Source organism: Carcharodon carcharias, chromosome 12 (genome assembly GCF_017639515.1).
Source record: "Carcharodon carcharias isolate sCarCar2 chromosome 12, sCarCar2.pri, whole genome shotgun sequence".
NCBI classification, from domain to species: domain Eukaryota; kingdom Metazoa; phylum Chordata; class Chondrichthyes; order Lamniformes; family Lamnidae; genus Carcharodon; species Carcharodon carcharias.
In genome coordinates, this window is record NC_054478.1 from 22650374 (window position 1) to 22668278 (window position 17905).

General features: G+C 44.0%; 1 protein-coding gene across 4 annotated transcripts in view; it reads right to left on the bottom strand.

Annotated features, from left to right (window-relative positions):
* The window catches only part of sec22a (SEC22 homolog A, vesicle trafficking protein), a 53315-nt gene extending 41561 nt beyond the window's left edge, over nt 1-11754 (bottom strand). The window contains exons 1-2 of one of the 4 annotated variants that reach the window (XM_041201736.1): nt 11361-11752; nt 1794-2102 (exon numbers count right to left, since the gene is read on the bottom strand). The gene's annotated coding sequence lies outside the window, so the exon portion shown is untranslated. Of the gene's footprint in view, nt 1-1793; nt 2103-6422; nt 6443-11156; nt 11301-11360 lie in introns of those variants that run through there. The other 3 variants (XM_041201737.1, XM_041201738.1, XM_041201739.1) reach the window with 3 other exon arrangements.
* Between the last annotated feature and the right edge of the window lie 6151 nt (nt 11755-17905).

Here is a 17905-nt window from a genome sequence, read left to right on the forward strand (position 1 = left end):
TTACAATTTTTCTAGATTCCAGGTTACACTTTTAAAAGATACAATAACCTTCAAATTGAACCTGCGTTTCAGCCTTGTACCATGTGGAGATCCAAGTGCCTCTCTTGACCTCCACAGAATTATAAAAAGCACATTTGCTCTACCTGGCTATCAAACCCAACATGTATCACGTAGGATGGTCGATGGATGTCCTTGCGAATGGAAAGTTGTCTCAAGTGGTGTTCCACAGGGCTCGGTGTTGGGACCCTTGCTGTTTGTGTTATATAGTAACGATTTGGACATGAACATGGGGGGGCACGATTGGGAAATTTGCAGATGACACAAAGATTGGCTGAGTAGTGGATAGGGTAGAGGATAGCCATAATCTCTAAAATGATATAGATGGATTGGTGGAGCGGGCGGTAAAGTGGCAGATGGATTTTAACATACAGAAGTGTGAGGTCATACATTTAGGGAGGTCCAACAGTTATAGGGATTACACAATAAATGGGAATATACTAAGAGGGGTAGATGAAGTGAGAAATCTTGGTCCCTGAAGGCTGCAGTTCAAGTAGACAAGGTTGTTAAGAAGACATATGGAATGCTCTCCTTCATTGGCAGAGGTATAGAATATAAAAGTAAGGATATAATGTTGGATTTGTATAAAACACTGGTGAAGCCACAACTGAAGTATTGTGTGCGGTTCTGGTCACCACATTACAGGAAGGACATAATAGCTCTGGAGAGAGTGCAGAGGAGGTTTATAAGAATATTGCCAGGGTTAGAAAAGTGTAACTACAAGAGAGATTGGATAGGTTGGGGTTATTTTCCTTAGAACAAAGAAGGCTGAGAGGTGGCTTGATTGAGGTGTACAAAATTGAGGGGAATAGATAGAGTGGATAGGATAAAATTGTTCCCCTTGGTGGAGAATTCTAGAACCAGGGAACATAGATTCAAGCTAAGTGGCAGGAGGTGTAGGGGGGACATGAGGAAGAACTTTTTTACGCAGAGGGTAGTGGGTGTCTGGAATTCGCTGCCCAAGTTGGTGGTAGAGGCAGAAACTTTTACTTTTTTAAAAAGTACCTGGATCTGCACCTTAAGCGCTGTAAGCTGCAGGGCTATGGGCTGGGTGCAGGAAGGTGGGATTAGAAAGGGCAGCTGGGTGTCCTCAGGCTGGCATGGACAAGATAGGCCGAATGGCCTCCTTCTGTGCTGTAACTTTTCTATGGTTCTAGGACTTTCTACCTAGAACCAGACAAATGGAATCCAAAAAGGACTTATGTAGTGCCTTTCACAACCTCCAGAAATCCCAAAGCGCTTTATAGCCATTGAAATACTTTTGAAAAGTAGGCTGGAATCTTCTTCTCCTGCAGGAGGTGCGAAACGAGGTGGGAGGGCCTGAAAATTTGGTGGTTGGCACTGGGACCAATATCTGACGCCTTCACTGGAAGTAAGCTCTGGGCGGGAAGGCCCATGATCAATCTTCCCGCCCCGCCTTCACTTTAGTCACTTAAGTGGCCAATTGATGACTTCAGGGCCTCTTCCTGCCTTCACTGCAATCTTTCCAGCTCGAGGTGGGCCTGCCAACATGCAGCATGAATGACTGGTGAAAGCTGTGTGGGCTGTATGTCAGTTGTTGCAGCCGGTGGGGTCGGGGTACTCGATTTGCATTGATCTGTGCATGATTGAGGTCCTGGACATGGGGCAGGGGGGTGGCCACCGACTGCCACCTCCCTGCCTTTGCTGCTGATCCACATGGCCACCCTCTCCTCAGGACCCCCACCCCACAAGACCCTCTCTCCAATAGCACTTACCTTTTTCCTGGGTCGCTCCGCGGTCCTGGGACTCTGGAGGGGTGTTGTTCTGGCAGCAGCAAAGTCCTTCTCCGTAGCACTGCTCAGTGCAAAAGCGGCCAGCCTCTGATTGGCTGGCAGCTCTTGGCAGACAGGATGTCCTATCCTGGAGTCCTCAGTCGGCAAGAAGGCCCGTCGCTGTCCTCTTGACTGCCTGATGGGCAGAAGATATGGTGGGCCTTCCTTCTAAGAGTCAGTGTGGGTATCTTGTCACTTTTTCAGGCAGCATACAAGGCACCCAATGAAAACGGAAGATTCCGACCGTGGTCACTGTTGGAATGTAGGAAATACGACACTTAATTTGTGCGCAGCAAGCTCCAACAAATACCAAACTGCTAATGGTCAGATAACATGCTTTTATTGATTTTGATTAAGGTATAAACATTGGACACCAGGGATAACTCCCTTGTTCTTCATCGAAATAGTGCCATGGGATCTTTTACATCCACATGAGAGGTTAGAGCCCCCGAGGCGCCAGTCTAAGATTTTGGTGTTCTAGTTTCTGGAGTGACAAGTGAATACACAATCTCCTGATTCAGTGGCGGGAATGCCACTGAGCCAGAGCTGAGTGTTTTATTGAAATGTACAAGATTCTGAGGGGGCTTGACAGGGTAGGTGTTGGGAAGATGTTTCCACTAGTGGGGGAATCTTGAACTAGGGGACATAGTTACAGAATAAGGGGACACTCATTTAAAACTGAGATGCGAAGGGGGTTCTTCTCTCAGAAGGTAGTGAATGTCTGGAATTCTCTACCTCAGAATCGTGGAGGCTAGATCACTGAAAGTATTCAAAGAGGAGGTAGATAGATTTTTAAAATATTGGGGAGTTGAGGGCCATGAGGAGCTGAGGCCTGAGGCAGATCAGCCATGATCTTATTAAATGGTGGGGCAGGCTTGAGGGGCCGAAAGACCTACTCCTGTTCCTTTTTCTTATGTTCTCATGACACGGAGTCATTTAAAACGCAGTGTCTGAAATAATATTATGAGAAACAAGCCTGCCTGTGCTACTGTGAATTTTTCCCAGTGTCAAGTTTTAGCTGCTGTCAACATTAACCTGTAAAATACATAAGACATAGGAGCAGAAATTAGGCCATTCGGCCCATCGAGTCTGCTTCACCATTCAATCATGGCTGATAAGTTTCTCAACCCCATTCTCCCGCCTTCTCCCTGTAACCTTTGATCCTCTTACCAATCAAGAACCTATCTATCTTGGTCTTAAATACACTCAATGACCTGGCCTCCACAGCCCTCTGTGATAATGAATTCCATAGATTCACCACTCTCTGGCTAAAGAAGTTTCTCCTCATCTCTGTTCTAAAAAGTCTTCCCTTTACTCTGAGGCTGTGCTCTCGGGTCCTAGTCTCTCCTACTAATGGAAACATCTTCCCCACGTCCACTCGATCCAGGCCTTTCAGTATTCTGTAAGTTTCAACCAGATCCCCCCTCATCCTTCTAAACACCATCGAGTATAGACCCAGAGGCCTCAAATGTTCCTCATATGTTAAGCCATTCATTCCTGGGATCGTTCTCGTGAACCTCCTCTGGACCCTCTCCAGGGCCAGAACATCCTTCCTGTGGTACAGGGCCCAAAATTGCTCACAATATTCTAAATGTGGTCTGACTGGAGCCTTATAAAGCCTCAGCAGCACATCCCTGCTTTTATATTCTAGTCCTCACGAAATAAATACCAACATTGCATTTGCCTTCCTAACTACCGACTCAACCTGCAAGTTAACCTTAAGAGAATCCTGAACTAGGACTCCCAAGTCCCTTTGCACTCCAGACTTCTGAATTCTCTCTCCATTTAGAAAATAGTCTATGCCTCTATTCTTCCAACCAAAGTGCATGACCTCACACTTCCCCACGCTGTATTCCATCTGCCACTTCTTTGCCTATTCTCCTAACCTGTCCAAATCCTTCTGCAGCCTCCCCGCCTCCTCAATACTACCTGTCCCTCCACCAACTTTGTATCATCTGCAAACTTAACCAGAATGCTCTCAGTTCCTTCATCTAGATCATTAATGTATAAACTGAAAAGTTGTGGTCCCAACACTGACCCCTGCGGAACTCCACTAGTCATCGGCCGCCATCCTGAGAAGGACCCCCTTATCCCCACTCTCTACCTCCTGCCAGACAGCCAATCTTCTATCCATGCTAGTACCTTGTCTCTAACACCATGGGCTCTTATCTTACTGAGCAGCCTCCTGTGCGGCGCATCATCAAAGGCTTTCTGGAAGTCCAAGTAGATAACATCCATTGACTCTCCTTTGTCTAACCTACTCGTTACCTCCTCAAAGAATTCTAACAGGTATGTCAGGCATGACTTCCCTTTGATGAAACCATGCTGACTTTGCCCTATTTTATCATGCACTTCCAAGTATTCTGAAATCTCATCCTTAATAATGGACTCTAAAATCTTACCAACAACCGAATGTTAAGTCATGGAGTCAGAATGAGTAATTGCTGTGCACAAGAGGATGAGGAAAAAACTGCCCTTTGCCTCATGCAGTTTGCATGGTTATTAAGGTGCTCTGTCAATACAAAGTCAACCATTGCAGCTTCCTAGACTATCTAAAGGCCCCAAGCAATTTTGCCAATCGATTCTAACTATTTTTCTACAATCATGGGCAACACCGGTAACAATGAGATCAAGATTACATTGTGCAAGCACCCGCATTCAAGTTTCGACAGTACTTTCAGACTCCGTGTTGCCACCGATGCAATTTCACCAGGAGATTGTATAAATTATTGCTAGCTCAGCAAGCATTTTGTCTCCAGTTCACAAGGTTCAATACCAACAACTTGCATTTAAATAGTAATAAAACTGCCCAAGGCGCTTCACAGGATCGTGCAAGGTGGAAAACTGACCAGGTGCATATCGGAATGGGCAAGTGTAAAGCTAACAAAGGCAGGTTTATCTGCTTAGATCTGTTGCTCGTGGCGGTTTGTGATAACTTGCTGTGCGTTACAACAGCAACTCCACTTTGCAAGAATCTTCATTGGCTGTAAATGTTTTATAATGCCTTGAGGTCGTGAAAGGCATGATGTAAATGGAAGTTTGTTTTTTATTTTCCCCAAAAGCCCAGGTTCAGGTGTAAAAGAAAGTAGCACTGAATGCATTGAACGATGTGACTCAAGCACTTGGATTAAATATTCAAAACCAATGACTCCCCCAATGAAAACCCACTTTATTAATTATGCTGAACCCATGCTGACAGTCATCGGTAGGACTGAGGGAAGGCTGAACACCACCCTTTTAGCTAGTGCAAAAAGATTCAGTGCTAAGTTGCTTGTGAAATCACAGCTCAAACTCCATAATTGAGTGGATAACTATCCTTAGAGTAACAATAATTGCAAGAGAATTTAGTCAGCTATCAAGATTGGGCATCCCTTTGTTAATGATAAATGGAAATCATCTATTCAGCAACTGGTAGACAATACACAAGTAGATTGGTTTGCTCTGAAACATTATTAAAATATAGAAGGAAGGTTGGGTTAATGGAGGGATAAGTATTATTTTATTAATTTAAATACATGAAATGGAAGAGGTTTATCAGGATGCTCCAAAGAGACTTTAGTTATGAGAAGTTGGAAAAGTTAGCACTGTTCTCCTCGGAACTGAGAAGGCTCAAGGGGCTATCTGATAGAGGTTTCCAAGATGATGAGAAGTTTTGTAGCAAAAAAGCTATTATTCCCTCTGGCAAGTGGGTGAATAACCAGAGATCATAGAATTAAAATCATTGGCAGAAGATCCAGAAGGGTGAAGAACAGAAATACTTCACTTCAGAGAGTTATCGGGATCGAGAATGTGCAGAACTAGCCCTTGGCTTCATTCAGATTGTTAATGTTAGGAATCGTGTTGGAAGTGCCAATAAGTAAACCAGTAAAGAAGCTGACAGGATCAAAAGTGGTCCACCTAAAAAGGTGGTGGAAGCAGATTCCATAAATAAATTTAAAAGGGAGTTAGATGGACAAGTGAGGATCAGGCCCTTACAAGGTTACAGACAAAAAGCAAGGACGTGGGACTAAGCACCAACAGTATTTTCAAAGACCAACACAGATATGACTGGCTGTGATGCAGGAATCTATGAGTTTTCTATGATTCCACTCACTGTCTTAATTGTTAGTGTTCTAGTAGTTTAATTTTTTCTTAGCATTAAATTCCCATTTTATTCACAGTTTAATTCAAATTATTGGATAATTCGCTTTTGACTCTCACAGTTGGCAATGTTTTGTTTATGTCACCCACGGAACACCATGTAAGCAATTAAAGGCATTTATATTGGAATACAAATACTAGGTTCTCTTGTGCAGCCAGCTGCAAGCCAAAATGTTGAAGTGCCAGGTCTCATTAAGACCAGCAGACTGGAAGATCCACTGAAAACAAGAGTTTGAAACCCTTCCCTGAAACCTTCAAGGAATTGTTAACTGCAAGTACTTACACTTGAACAGTAGCATGCAGAGAAACAGGAATAGGCCATTCAGCCACTTGAGGCTGCTCCATACCTCAATTCCATTTACTCGCCTTTGATTCATATCTCATACGTAATAAAAAAATCTGTCCATCTCAGTCTTGAAAATCTTAACTCACCCACTGCCTACTGGAGCGAGATATTCCCAGCGGCAATACGGTTTCCTGGTTTTACTTATGAATGGTCTAGCTCTAATTTCAAGATTGTTCCTTCTTGTTCTGAATTCTCCCTGCAGAGGATGGAGATTTTCTGCAGTTATCTTTCCAAATCCTTTTATCATTTTAAACACTTCAACCTGAACCTTCTAAACACAAGGAAATACAAACTATGTTTATGCAACTTTTTCACAGTGAATTTGTTAATCATCATGCCAAATGAGAATTCTAGGTGGGACTATTGTTAAATTAGACTCCTCCTCCTCCTCCAGGTACCACGCCCTAAGAGGGCATTGGGGACCATGGATTTCCACTGAATTGGTCCATGATTATGCTTGGCAAAGTACTGCAGTGGTTGCCTTCTGCAGTATAGCTGACCAGGAAACTCCACTGCTATTTACCTCCTGCCATCAGGCATACTGGAAGGGTTTACAGCCTGATAATGAACCTGTTTGGCCACGTTATGAACATACCTTCCATGACCATCAAGTCCTCGATTGGGACTTGAACACAGAGGGAGGGACACTATCACTGCGCCACAAGACCTCCTGTTAAATTAAGACAGTCTGGTTTTATTTTATTAGTTTTCTCAGACACTGACCAAGTGGCTACAGTTCCAATGGCACCTTTGGTAGTTTGCTGAGGCGGTCAATATTAATGCACGATTCCAGAGTGGCAGCTAATCACTGCAGGGGAACATCCCAGTCAAGGTGAATACTCTTACCCAACATCCAAATTTTTCAGCAAGATTCACCAGACAACCTTTAGAAGTGAAAACAGTGTAGATTTTCTGCCATAGCACAATCAAGTCAGTAACTGCACTCTTATCATCATGGCATACAAACATACAAAACTGACAGGTAGTAAATGACCAGCTGGTCCATCAAGCCTGCCACACACCATGATGGCCGGAGCATTGTCACCTTCTTCAGCCAGCTCCCCATTCCCTCCATAACCATGTAGTCTCTAAAGGGAGGTACAAAACCAGAGGAAAAAGCCAAAAAGGGGAAAACAAACACTCTGGAAAATTCCTCTCTGGCCCCCACAGATAATGGAAACCAGCCCAGGGATCACAAGGACCATGTGTGATCTATAAAGCCATGTTACCTTCTTTACAATGTGATCACTGCCCCAGATAGAAACCACTCCAGCACCTTCCTGAAGGCAGTGCAGAGAATCAGGAGCCAGCAGATCAGCCAGCAACTTATTGCAGAGAGTCTACTCGCTGGGAGAACTGTTGACATCCGGTCCTCTTACAGAGTTTAAACTCATGTCTCACGATCTTCCCCAATCTGTCAAAGTGGAATAATCGATCAATAGGAATGCTATCGAGTCCTTTACTTGTTTTATAGGTCTTAATCAGGTCACCTCTAAGTGAATGAAGCTCTGATTGAGATTCATTGCCTACTTTGAAACTGGTTTGATTGCTGACGCATTTTGGGTTAGCTGATCTCAGCGGCAGCATTAACAGAAGACGACTACCAGAGAACAACTAATTCAGTTGAGAGCCATGGCCCTAGTCAGTGGGGCTGTGTTAAACTCTGGACAATACTTTTCACCAGATAAACTGCTGGAAGCTTGTACAAGAATCTGATTAAAACAACCACTATTTCATTACATCACAGTAAAATATACACCCAAGTGTAACAGTCAGACTTGACAACCACACTGACTCTGCACTGGCAACCATTTTGACTCCTTGCTCACAGTGAAATATTTCTAGTAGGGTGGGGTCAGATGCTTCACATTGTTTTTTTTCTTTTAGGGTCCTGTAGCAAATATTATGCAGAGATCAATAAATGAGTGAATATAAAGTGGGTTGTTTTGCAAGGACTGAAAACCTTGGCAGTTAATCAGAATCATTAAATATACAATACAGCCAAAACACTAAGTGAAGTAGTAAGGCCTACCAGCCCTCCCACATCTGCCAGCTGTCTCTCACGTTTTCCACCCGCATTTCTAAAGGAGCACAAGTCTTCATAAAGATTGACATTTTTTCCCCCTCAACTTCTTCACTTGGTTATTAAGATATTAGAAATGAGAAAAAAGATAGATGGACTGGGTGGGAGGTCAAGTGATGGAACCTCCAGGAATATGTGCAAGGCAAGTTGGCAAGCTGAGGGTTAAAGGGGTAATGTTACGGTTAGAGACTGCTGTTGAAGGGGGAGGAGTCAAGGTTAGGATAAGCCACTGATAAGGCTGAGGGGGGGGTGATTGCGGAGGGCATCAGGGTGTCTGCATGGGAGGAGGAGGTGGTGGTGTGGGGGTCGAGGGACTAGCCAGGGTCAGGGTGAGATTAGGAACCACAATTGACAAGGCCGTTGTCAATAAATGCTGTTGTGTTGAAACAAAAAGACTTGCACTTACATAGCAACTTCAAAACTTCAGGACATTCCAAAGCTCTTTAAGATGAAGTAGCTTTGAAGTGGAGTAACCATTGTAAAGTAAGAATAAAGTAGTCAATTTGTGCAGATCATGATCCCAAAAACAGCAATGTGATAATGACCAGATATCTGCTTTAAGTGATGTTGATTCAAGCATAAATGCTGGCCTGGACACCTGGAGAACACTCCTACTCTTCTGCAATGGTCTTATACATCTACCTAATTGGGCAGACAGCAGGAATGCCAATACCACCATCTCATGATAGAGAAGACAAACTTTTAAAAAGAAATTAGCTCTAAAAATGAGTTGCTCATTATAAAACATAAACTAATACACAATTGACAGCTTGCTTATAAACTTCAATGGTGGTTTATTTAATTACTAACTGGTCATATGAAGCTACAATTAGTCCCAAAGTTTATCTCGGGTTCTAAAAGCAGACCCAGTGAGGTATCCACCTATCTCGCTCCCCATTTAATATTCTTCCTGCTTTCATCCCAAATTAAGGTTAACATTCCCAAAAGGATGACAATCAAGTTCCACGCTTGTATACTTGTTAATTCCGCAGTTTTGGTTATTGCAAGAGTTGAACCCTGTGCATCAACTCCCTAAATTAGCATTAGTAAAACCGCCTCCCTTATCACGTAAGTTAATTGGCAGACTCAGATTTTCGTCGACCAATGGTGCGATAGCTGGGATACAGTAATAGATTTTACAACATAAACATAGGAAGCCAAGGCACTGTACTATCTATCCTGTTGCTGTCCTATCATGAGAACTGCAAATCCACCAAATATAAAAGCACATCTAGTTTGAAATGGAGACCTGATGACAGCATCAAACTTAGGAATAACTAGATCTCCAAACTTTACAAAATGAAAATGCCATCAACAGCACTCCATTCCCATCAATCTAAACACTCAGATGATAGAAAATCATTACACACCAGTATTTAATAATTTGAAAATGAAGATCTTATCAATGGAAATTAGGAAAATCATATTCAGTATTTGACAATTTTAATCTTTGGATAAAAGCTAAACATTCTTTTTATTTCAGATTTCCAACTTCCACAAAGTGCAGAACAAACTCAGCAGGTCTGACAGCACCTGAGAAGCGAGCAACAGAATTAACATTTCAGGTCGAATATGACTATCTTCAGAACTCATTATTTTAAATATGCCATTATAGAAGCAAACATGACAGACAATTGTGCAAAACAACATCCTCATAAACAGCAAATGAGATGACCAACTGGACCAGTTTTATTTTGATTCTTCAGAATTTTGAACGGGAGACGACTCTTTTTATCCCTCTGTACTGTGCTCCGACAGCATGGCGCCCCCCCCTTGGCACCGACCGTTCAGCGCCCCCTCGGCACTGACCCTCCAGCAGTACGGTGCTCCCTCGGTACCCACCCTCTGGCAGCGCGGCGCTCCCTTGGTACTGACCCTCCGACAGCGCGGCGCTCCCTCGATACCGGCCCTCCGGCGCCCCCTCGGTACTGACCCTCTGGCAGCGCGGCGCTCCCTCGGTACTGACCCTCTGGCAGTGTGGCACTCCCTTGGTACTGATCCTTCCCTTGGTACAGACCCTTCAGCAGTGCGGTGCTCCCTCGGTACTGACCCTCTGACAGTGCGGTGCTCCCTCAGTACTGATCCTCCAATGGTAAAGTGCTCCCTTGGTACTAACCCTCCGACTCTGCAGCACTCCCAGTCTCGACTTGCTACTTACCTCTGTCCAGACAGACCCCTCATGATTTTGAATACTTCTATCAATTCATCTCTTAGCCTTCTCTTCTCCAATGAAACATTCCTAACTTCTTCAAACTATCTTCTTAATTGATGTTCCTCATCCCTGGAGCCATTCTCGTGAATCTTTTCTACATTTTCTCCATTGCCTTCACATCTTTTTAAAGTGCAGGATCTAGTGCTGAGGCTGAACTAGTGTCTTACACAAGTTCAACATAACCTCCTTGTTCTTGGAGTCTATGCTAATAAAGCCTAGGACACTATGATTTTTAACCACTCTCTCAACCTGTCCTACTACCTTCAATGACTTATGCACATAGATTCCCTGATCCCGCTGTTCCTGCACCTCCTTTAGAGTTGCACCCCAGATTTCATAATGTACCTCCATGTTCTCCCTATCAAAATGAATCACTTCACATTTCCCCACATTGAACTTCATCAAGTTCACCTTTCCACCCAGCTGTCCTATGTCATTTTGACGGTCTACACGACCCTCCTTCACAATTCACAATGCTTCCAACGTTTGCATCATATAAAATTAGTGAAACTGTGACCTGCACACCTCAAGAATGCCTCAGGAAGGGCAAAGGGTCCCAACCCTGACCCCCCCTGGGGGGCTCCATCACAAACCTTCCTCCAGCCTGAAAAACATCCATTCACCACTAGTCGCTCAGTAAAACGCAATGGGAGTGTCAGCTTGGGTTGTTTTGCTCTAGTCCATGTGGAGTGGGGGCTGACACACACAGTTGAATAGCTGGGCTCTTACCCAGTCGCTGCTTCTGGCCCAAGTGCTGCTCCTCTGCAGGGCCCCGCTGTCTCCCAGGCCTCGGCCTTACCCGAGTAACCAGCGCCCCCCCCGGGAGCTCAGGCCATGAGGGTTTCCGCCTTGTGCAGGGTCGGTCGGTGGGGGAGGGGACCGGAGGGGGGGGGGGGTGCTGACGCTGTGCCGCACAGTCGGCGGGGCAGGTTTTTGAGGAACGCAGGGCTCCGGGAGTCACGATCTTCGCCCTATCACACCGCCCCCCTCAGGCCGCGGGCTGGCAGAGGGGCGCATGCGCACCAGTCCCGAAAGCCCCCCTCCCACTCCCGAACTCCGGCAGAAGCGGGCGGATACGCAGGCGCACGGCACCCTCGATTCCCGGGCCCGGACCGCCGAACGCCTGCGCACACCGCCTCCTCGCCTCGGACCGACAGGTGCATGCGCACACCGCCTTCGCCACTACCGCCGACCATCGCACGCATGCGCACGCGGCCTCCTCGTCCCGGGTCAATGTGCGCGTGCGCACACTGCTACCAGCCTCACCTCCTCGCCCCAGGCCGACAGGCGCATGCGCGTCCCTAGCTGTCAATCAAAAGCCACGAGCCTTGTGTTTACGTGGCACTTGAGGCTGCAGATCTCTGATGAGTTTGTAGACAGTCTGAAAAACCACATTTATTATCAAAAGAAGGGTAGCTTGAGGCAGGAAAAACATCTTGCATCACATATAGCCCATGTTTGCAATCACCCAAGAATGTCACGTTGCAAACTCATTATTTTTCCCACAACAGGGCGAATGTGGGAAAGATAATTGAGAGGATGATGCATTTACATAGGATATAACTAGAGATAGGGATCTAACCACAAAACTAAACACAAGCATATTTAAACATACAAGTTCTTGACAGGATGGATGTGGAGAAGATGTTTCCGCTTGTGGGAGAATCTAGAACCAGGGGTCACTGTTTAAAAATAAGCGGTCACCCATTTAAGATAGATGAGAAATTCTTTGGAAATGTCTTCCTCCAAAGGCTTTGAGTATTTTTAAGGCAGAGCTAGATAGATTCTTGATAACAAAGAGGGAAAGTTATCAGGGCTGGATGGGTATCTGGAGCTGAGGTTACAATCAGATCAGCCATGATCTTATTGAATGGCGGGGTTGGCTTGAGGGGCCGAGTGGCCTACTGCTGCTCCTAATTTGTATTTTTTTATGTACAAATTGTTAAAAAATAAATATCGGCTAGGATGCCAGTGAGAACTCCCCTGCTCTTCTCCAAAATGTGATGCGATCTTTCATTTTAACTTGAGAGACCGCAGGGTTTCAGTTTAACATCTGTGTGGTGAAGTGGCGTGCTTATGTACCTTGAAGAGAATGTGGTTAGTTGACCATGTAACTGTATTGACCAATTGCTACACAGCGCAGGCTTCTTGGGTAACTTTATGTCTAGAGCTGGAGGTGATTGAAGAAGCACACATGGTGTTAGTGCTCTGCTCTTAGTTCCAATAAACTACCAGTGTTTTGTTCAGTTAATCAGTCTCTGCCTGAATTGTTTCAAGCACCAACTAATGTGTTAATATCAAGGGCACAGCTATTGTTTGCTGGACAAAGTGCACCTGATAACCAAAAACATAAAAATCAGGTATAGAAATCATACAAATTTACAGCACAGAAGGAGGCCATTTGGTCCATCTTGTCTTCCACTGGTCCACGGGAACCCATCCAGCCTAATCCCATTTTCCAGCTCTTGGTTTGTTGCCTTGCAAGTTATGGTGCTTCAAGTGCATATCCAAGTACTCTTTAAATGTTCTGAGGATTTCTGTCTCTACCATCCTTTCAGGTGTAAGTTCAAGAACCCCACTCTTCTCCGGGTGAAAAAATTTCCCTTTAAACCCCTTCTATCTCTTTCCTTCCTCTATGCCTAATATGTGAATCCCTCAACAAAAGGAAAAGGGCCTTCCTATCCATCTATCTGGACGCCTCATAATTTTTACACTTCAATTAGATTTCCCCTCAGCCTCCTCCATTCCAAAGAAAACAACCTTAGCCTATCCAATATTCCCTCTTCATTAAAATTCTCCAGTCTAGGAAACATCGCCATCCGATAGACAGCATTTTTGATTCCTTCCATATCTGCAGGGAAGACAAAGGCCAAGAGGATGGAGGAGAAGATGCCAAATAGAGTAGGGGCTAGTACACAGCTTTGTTACACTCTATTTTTCATGAGGAGCTCGGAGTGAGACTCATTGGATAGCTCTTTCAGGAAGCTGGCACAGGCATGATGGGCCGAAAGACCTTCAGGGCCGTATGATACTGTATTAGATGGGACCTTACCCCAGCAAGCAGATAACACATCAGAAATAAGATAAAACATATATTAGTTACGTTTAAAACTCTTATCTATTTCCCAAAAATAAACAAATAATAGTTGTAAAATCCAGATTGAATGCTTAGGGCAGGATTTCTGCTGCGTTATCTCATCACTCTCACTGATGATGAGGTTTTGCACATCTGACTTAGACTTCAATTCATCCAACACTGTTTCTTCAAACGCTCTGCCAGTATTATTTCACACCAGCGAAGTAAAAAGTGATTGCATAGCTCTGAAGATAATTACTACCGCTGCCATATATTGTCCTGCTTATGCTTCATCATAACCAAGATACTTCAAATCTTGTGACCTCTCTGTAGCCTTTATCACTTCTCAGAACTGTCCCAGCTGGGCTTTCTGTAGATTCCTTGAACCATATTATTTGCTTCTTTGCATTCTGTTTCCATTGCACCGATGTGTGAATACAGCAATAATAATATTCATACAGTATCGTTTTTTCAAAGGTCCAAGATTGTGCTCTAATATTTATGCTTGCTTACCTTCCCTTGAAAAAAAACTTCCTCATACCAGAATCTACATTAAAATGCAGAAATTTTCACACTGATGCTTTTCTCACAAAGAAGGGAGCCACTCGGCCCATCGTGGCTCTTTGAAAGAACTATCTGATTAGTCCCACTGCCCCTGCCCTTTTCCCATAGATCAGCAAACTTTTCAATTTCAATATTTATCCCAATTCCCTTTTGAAAGTTATTATCGAATATTTCAGGCAGTGCATTTCAGATCATAATGACTCACCGTGTAAAAAAAAATTCTCACCTCCCTCCGGGTTTTTTGTGAATTCTCTTGATTATATGTCCTCTGGTCACCAACACTCCTGCCAGTGGAAATGGTTTCTCATTATTCACTCTATCAAAGCCATTATGATTTTGAACATCTCTGCTAAATCTCTAACCATTTCTGCTCTAAGAACAACCTCAACTTCTACAGTCTCTTCATAGCAAGTGTAGTCCTGGCAAGATAGTTGCTCAGCCCTGTTATTATTCTGGTAAATCTCCTCTGAATTTTCTCCACGGCCTTGACATACTTCCTAACGTGTGGCTGTTAGGTGTGGTCCATGTTGGGACTGTGCTGTGAGGTGCAAACACGAAACCTGAAGTTGCTCCCACTTGAAGCCAATGCATCCCAAGTACTGAAAAGTGAGTGAAATAAAAGTAAGCCTTCTTCAGTTTACAGGGTTGGCTTCACTAGACTCCTGGTCACTGAGGTACAAAGCATTTGAAGCTCAGCATCAGGCCACTTAGTCCAACAAGCTGATGCTAATACTCTGCATGAGACTTCATCTAATCCATCTGCATATCCTTCTATTCCTTTCTCCCTCCTGTTTATCTAGCTTCCCCATAAATGCATCTGTGCTATTCGCCTCACTCTGTCGATGCGAATTCCAAATTCTCACCACTCGCTGAGTAAAGATGTTTCTCCTGAATGCTCTTCATTTTTTTCATTTAAAGCATATTTATCAGCGTGAGAGGTTGTATTAGTTTGAGTTGATTTATTGTTGTGAGGGGGGTGTATTAATTTGAGTTAATTTATTTAATGTGTGAGCAATGTCCCAAAAAATTTTAATTCGCATTGATGAAAGACTGTCGAGTTCCAATTTTAAGACAAAATTGAAGTTACTCTTTATTCTTTCATAGGATGTGGGCAGCACTGGCAAGGCCAAACATTTATTACCCACCCCTATTTGCCTTTGAACTGAGTGGCTTCCTAGGCCATTTCAGGAGGGCAGTTAAGAGTCAACCACATGGCTGTGGGTCTGGAGTCACATGTAGTCACGGCCAGACCAGGTAAGGATGGCTGTGAGCCAGATGGGTTTTTACAACAACTGACAGTGACTGTAGCTTTCAATTCAAGGTTTATTAACTGAATTTAAATTCCATCATCTGCCACAGGATTTGAACCAATGTCCGTCAGGACATTAGCCTGGGTCTCTGGATTACTAGCCCAGTGACATTACCACTGCACCTCCTTCCGCCGCCCCCCCCCTTCCCCCATACCATTACAAGAAACCGCCTCTTGCAAGTCTCCCTGCTCTTGAAATAGCACAACCGCCTCTGGAGACTCAGCTGTAGGGCCTAACATATTTTAAACACCCTGGGGATAAGAAATACTCCAATTTCCAGTTGGTGAGGTGATATTGAGGATGCCAAAGTTTGGAAACTGCTATGAAACTGCTACAGTCACAACAAAATTTGAGTTAACTGGTGCATTCTCCATGGCAATGCCTCTACCAACCAGAGTGCACTTGCCCATCAATCAGTACATTTGGTATTCTTGCAAATTGTCCTGATGAGTGCAAGATGAAAATCTTCCACCAGCAATACTCAAGTGTAGCACTCCCTCAGCGTGGACTGTCCACCTTGATATCCGTGCTGAAGTCCTGGAGTGGGACTTGAACCTGCAACCTTCTGACTGGCAGGCAAGAAATGCTGCCCTCGAGCCACGGCTGATACTATGAACTATTCCTCATGGTTTTGCTCATGACGAGTTTGGAAGGAGACATGAAGGAAAGCTGAAGGTAAAATATTGTGGATGCTGGAAATGTGAAATAAAACAAAGCGCTGGAAACACTCAGCAGGTTAGGCGGCATCTGTGGAGAGTAACAGAGCTAATGTTTTGCGTTGATGTCCTTTTGTCAGAACTGACAAAAGTTAAGGGATGTTACAGGTTTTAAGCACATATGGGGACAGGGAACGTTGAAGGCAGGGGGCTGAAGAAGAAAAACAAAGGGGGAAGATCCGTGAGAGGTGAAACGACAGGGGTACTTAAATGGTGTTGCAAGGTAAAGGGCAGCACGAGGTAATGGCGTAAGTAAACAAACAACAAGAATGGAACCCCACAGTAAGCTAGCTCTGCTGTCATTTTAGCAAGGGCATGTCCCAGAATAATTTTTAATGGTTTCCTGCAAATTGGCCACACCATTGTCTCATAAGATTGAAGCAAAAAGTGTTACATTCTGGAATGCGCTGCCTAGTGGAACAACATTCGATAATAACTTTCAGAACGGAATTGAATTAAGTACCTGAAGGGGTAAATTTTTTTTACAGGGCTATGAGGGAAAGAGAAGGGGCAAGTGGGCCTAGACGGCTCCCTCTTTCAAAGAACCAGCACAGGCAAAATGGGCTGAATGCCTTTCTCCTGTGCCATATCATTCTGTGAAAAGCCTCTGCTGATAACTGAAGAAAATAATGAGGGAACAGCCACTGCGCAGGGAAAGTGGGGGCTGGCTGGGGGAATAATCATGTAATATATCGAGGGTTACAATTCGCACGGCTATTTACAATCAGATGCAGTGAGTGATTTAATTCTAATACTCACCAATGCAAACAAGAAATACCACAATAATGGGGAGAAAAGTGACTTTGAAAACCTAGTTTTATTTTGAACCTTGAAATATTTTATAAGTTGGACCTTTGGTAAAAAGCTTTCAAAAGTGTAATTTATCACTTAACCTATATAAAAAAAAATCGATACATATTAAAATATCTTGAAGATTCATGTATTCTTGGGTCATACTCCACGATGGTAATCCCTCAGGAGTTGGATGGGTTCAATATGCTACATAAATTAGCAAGACAAAAATTATATGCAGACCAATTTTAAACAAGTTCAATTCAAAGTGCATTTGTAAACAGGGCATGATTTCGAAGGAGATGCAGACAGCTGTTGGCCTTCAGCTCTGAAGCAATAGCTCCCACGACCCCAATTTGAAGAATTAAATTTAGCCTGCTCAAAATAATAATGCAATATGTATTTTACTCCCTGAAAACAGTTCAGATATTAACCATGCTCCTGCCAGAAAATCCCAGCTGAGAAATCCTGGCGCCAATCTTATCCGCTCCACCCACTCACGTCAATAAAGCTTCGACATTGGGAGCCTGATTTTGTACCAAGTAATCTAACTTGAAAATTATTTTGGCCCAGATTGCTGCGGTCAGCAGCAAGTGAACCGAAGAAAGCTGCCTACAAAAGATCTAGTGAGCTCTGTGAAGCGGATTTCACCTTTCCCAACGTTAGTTTCATTCCACACCAGCAATATAGGAGATCTCCGTCATCCAGCAATCGTCATGTCAGAACAGCTATTCACGTTAAAAAATTCTCACCAACAGCAAACCAGGGAGCAACAAGCTGGTTCTGACATTCATTCTTGTTATTTTGCAGAAAGCA